The sequence below is a fragment of the Salvia hispanica genome, chromosome 4 (assembly GCF_023119035.1).
Source record: "Salvia hispanica cultivar TCC Black 2014 chromosome 4, UniMelb_Shisp_WGS_1.0, whole genome shotgun sequence".
Classification (NCBI taxonomy): domain Eukaryota; kingdom Viridiplantae; phylum Streptophyta; class Magnoliopsida; order Lamiales; family Lamiaceae; genus Salvia; species Salvia hispanica.
In genome coordinates, this window is record NC_062968.1 from 38,557,794 (window position 1) to 38,562,711 (window position 4,918).

Genomic DNA, 4,918 nt, shown 5'->3' on the forward strand with positions numbered 1-4,918 from the left:
GCGCTTAAGATAGAAACATCCATTAATTAATTAATGTCTGCTATGGACTCAATTACTTAATATCTTATTAATTCCAAGAGTGGACTCAGCAATAAATTCTTATTTATAATTCGTAGAGTAATCAAACTCCAACTAGCTAGATTCCGAATAATAAAACCTTATTTCAAGCTCCTCTTGAGGATGTTATCCAACAAGACTCACCTCGCGCACGATTCAACATAATAGCAATTCTAGCACTGCTAGATATTAATCATCACTATCCAATATACTAGGCTTATTGGGTTGCAAAAGCCCGCACTATTTAAAAAGTTCTCAAAGTAGTGCATAATAAATACCGTATGCTCAATGCTAACGTACATTGATTAAGAGACAATAATTTACAAGACCTCGTCTTTCAGTAGATAGCATAAAGACATGTCTCACTGTTAGATCCAATTCAGTGTTATACCCCACCAACGTCATCTTATTTTAGTAAGGCTTAGAAATAATCGAAATGACATTGCAGCCTTTCACGATAGATAGTCTAAGCTAATCTTGGGTTGTGAAATTCTTTTTTTTTTTGTTGGCACCGTGTTACCTTAAAGTAAACGTCGCCCACCCGGTCCACTAAAACAAAGACTTAGACTTTGTTAAATTAACTATACATTTAAACATGTAATAATAAACATTAATCAAATGTACAACATAATCTAGTATTAACATTCAATCACTTGAAGGTGATTTCTAGTATACGAGCTTTCTAACAATCTCGGCTTTATACTCAAAAGAGGCTTCAGTATACACAAAAAAGTACTCGTCGATTCTCTCACTTACAACGAAAATTCAATCACTCGAAAGGTGATTTCTAGTATACAAACTCTAACAATCTCCCACTTATACTCAAAACAGCTTTCGAGTATACAAAAAAATGTGCACTACGTCTAATTCTCCCACTTATACTGAAAGCGAGTTGAGGTCTCGAGCGAGTCGAACTCCCATTCCTTCTACATGGCGCTCGAACGGTTTGACCGCCAATGCCTTAGTAAAAGGATCTGCCAGGTTGTTCTCTGACGCAATCTTGACCACTTGTATGTCTCCTCTCTGCACTATATCTCTGATGATATGATACTTCCTCTCAATGTGTTTGCTCGCTTTGTGAGCTCTTGGTTCCTTCGAATTTGCCATACAACGACCAGAATTGTCACAATAAATGGTGATGCTCTTGGGAAGATTCGTAACCACACCTAAGTCCATAAGAAAGTTCTTGAGCCATACAGCCTCTTTTGCAGCCTCCGAAGCGGCCACATATTCGGCTTCCATGGTAGAGTCTGCAATGCATTTCTGCTTTACACTCTTCCAAATTACGGCTCCACCTCCTAAGGTAAACACATAACCAGAAGTAGATTTTCTCGAGTTTGATCAGCTTGAAAGTCTGAATCAGTATATCCCAAAGGACACAGCTCGCCTGCTTTGTAAACTAGAACATAGTCCTTAGTCCGTTTAAGGTACTTGAGTATGTTCTTTACGGCAGTCCAATGTCCTTGGCCCGGATTTGATTGATATCTTGCTACCATGCCAACAACAAAGCAAATATCAGGCCTTGTACAAAGCATAGCATACATGAGACTACCAACTGCCGAAGCGTATGGTATCCGATAAGGCTAATTTCATGCATCGGTTATATGGTGAAAAGCGTTACAATTTGCTGGGTCTAACATGTTTCCTAAGCCAGGTGTGTGATAAAATCGCTAGATCGAGGGAATGCTGAAGGGAGCAGTCTAGCGAAAGAATGAAGTGAAGTGAGCAGAATTCAAAGAAAAAGAAGGCGTGACGGAGGGAGTCAGTAGCTGAGGGCAACAAAGTCTATCTATACCTCGCTGGGCCCCACTCCAACACCTATAAATAGAAGAGCATGCAACGCACAAATCATCACCTTTTCACTCTCTTTAGCTCACACACATAACACACACTTGGAAATGGGAGATCTGGGGTAGTTTGGGTCACGAAGGGGTTCATTTCTTTAGAAAGTTTCAGTGCAACACCGTCCGCGTGTGGGCGAAGATACAATCTCTTTAAATTTCAGTTTGTTTTTGCACTTTTGCGGTCGAACTTCACTTTTGGGAGTCGACTTGGCTGTTGATGCTACTTATTATCATTTCGCTTCTGTTGGTTTGCGTTTATTTGTGATATTTCAAGTTGATTTACGTAGATCTTGCTGCTGAGAGTTTATTTTAACAAGTTTTATGTCGATCTCTGTTTTATTTTGATGCTGTGGTACTCGATCTGGGAATTTGGTGATAGATCTGTGGTTTGTTGACTGATTGGAGGTTGTTGTTTAAATCTGAAGTGATGAAGTGTTTCTGTTGTTTGGAGTTTGTGTCGGACGCTTGGATCCGGAGTGGATTTAGCGTCTGAGGTTGGATCCAAAGTGAGAAAGGGGAGTTGTTGGATGGATTTGAGTTTTCCACTTGTTTCCTATTTTACTTCGTCTAGCATCTGTAGATCCGTTTAGTTCTTCGTTGTTATGCATCAAATTGATTTAGATTTAGTTTGTTCTGATCTGATTTCGTTCATGTTGTTTTTCTTATGAGTTTTACGCAATTTGGTTGAAGAAGATGATGTCGCTGTTAGTTAGTACCCGAGTTAGTTATTCTGCCAGCTTTTCGTTCGTACTCTGCTTTTTCAGTCATGGTCCCCACAGTCAGTTTGTTTCCCAGGTCTAGGCAATTAGAGTTGTTGGCTAACAATCAAGTAAAACTATGGATTGAGAAAGGAATTCACGAAGAAAATGTAGAACTCTTTTATTGAAATCAGATTCTTGATGAACAAACACAATCCCTAAATTTTGGGGATCTCAGCTCGATTCTAAAACTCTCTCTCTTTCTGTAAAACAACTAACACCTTTTAAACCAGCTGACTAGTCCAAGTGAATGGACGGTTGAGATTACATCATCTAATTACTCTACATCATACGGCTATTATTAATTCAGCCAAAAGTTGAATTAATATTTTCTCTTTGCTGAATCAGTAGGCACACTTCAACAATCCTCCACCTTGCCTGCTTGATTCAACTCATGTATTCCTTTTGCATAAGCCCACAAGTCTGCAGCAGAGGTCGAACTTCTCCTTAGGCAATGCCTTCGTTAGCATATCTGCAGGGTTCACTGCAGTATCAACTTTGAACACAATTACCTTCCCTTTCTCCACCTCTTCTCTCACAAAATGAAGCCGCACATCGATGTGCTTGCTTCTCTCATGAAATACCTGGTGTTTAGCTAGATGAATGGCGCTGTTATTATCACATCCAATGGCTACAGCCTCCTGCATAACACCAAAATCAGCCACCATACCTCTCAACCAAAAACTTTCCTTAACCGCAGCTGTTAGAGCCATATACTCAGCCTCGGTTGTGGACAAACCTACCACATCTTGCAGACTCGATTTCCAACTGACTGCTGCTCCATACATTGTGAATACGTATCCAGATTGTGACCTTCTACTATCCACATTTCCAGCATAGTCACTATCACAGAAACCCATCAATGCTTCCCCATTGCACTCCTTGCCTCCATCAAACAATATGCCATAATCTCCACTTCCCTTTAGGTATCTGAGAATCCATTTCAACGCTGCCCAGTGTTCCTTGCCAAAGTCTGTCATGAATCGGCTTGTTGCACTCATGGCCTGAGCCACATCTGGCCTTGTACTAATCATTGAGTACATTATGCTCCCCACAGTGTTTGCATAAGGTATTGACTGCATTTCCGTCCTTTCTGCCTCAGTGCTAGGCCTTTGTGTTACAGAAAGTTTAAAATGTTGGGCTAGAGGGGTTGATGTCACCTTTGAGTCCTGCATCTTAAACCTCTTAACAACTCTGGAGATATAATCAGTTTGGTTCAACCATATCTGCTTCCTTTTTCTATCCCTGGTTATGTTCATTCCCAATATCCTTGTTGCTCTTCCCAAATCCTTCATGTAAAAAACTGATCTCAGATCATCCTTGACTATCTGTATTTCCCTCTTGCAAGCTCCTGCCAACAAAATATCATCGACATATAGTAGTAAGTAGGCAACAGTGATTCCATTTCTTCTCTTTATATACACACACTCATCATATTTTGACCTCTTGAAACCACTGCTCAATATGTGATCATCAAATTTCTTCTGCCATTGCCTGCTTGCTTGCTTGAGTCCATACAAACTTTTTTTCAGTAAACACACTTTGCCTTCCTGCCCGACCTTGACAAAACCTTCGGGCTGTTGCATATATATCGTTTCCACCAAGTCTCCATGTAAGAAAGCGGTTTTTACATCTAGTTGATCCAATTCCCAATCCATTCTAGCAACCACTGCTAACAGTATTCTTATTGAAATATGTTTGACCACCGGAGAAAAAACTTCATTGAAATCCACTCCTTGTTCTTGAGTGAACCCCCTTGCCACCAACCTAGCTTTATATCTTATTTTCTCCCCATCTGCAGATTCTATCTTTCTCTTGTACAACCATTTACAACTGATCACTTTTCTGCCTTCAACTTTGTCAACTAAAATCCAAATTCCATTCTTGATGAGGGACTCAATCTCATCAATCATGGCCTTCATCCAGTAATCTCTTTCACTACACTCCATTGCTGCTTTATATGAACTAGGCTCAGTGTAGAAAATTTGCTCAGCCACACACAGAGCAAAATACAACATTTCTGAATCCATGTACCTGGCTGGGGTCTGACATCTTTCCTTCTGACTCTATCCCGAGCCAGCTTGTAATCTCAAAGATCATTGTGGTTGTTAGTATCACCTCCAGGGGTATCACTACTCTCAGCTCCACCTTGAACTTCATCATTACTGATCAAGTCATCATCAGTTTCAGCACCATCCCCACTCTGGATTTCTGGTCCCAGCTCCACCTCAACTTCTGGACCAGAGTTGCCACCAGCAT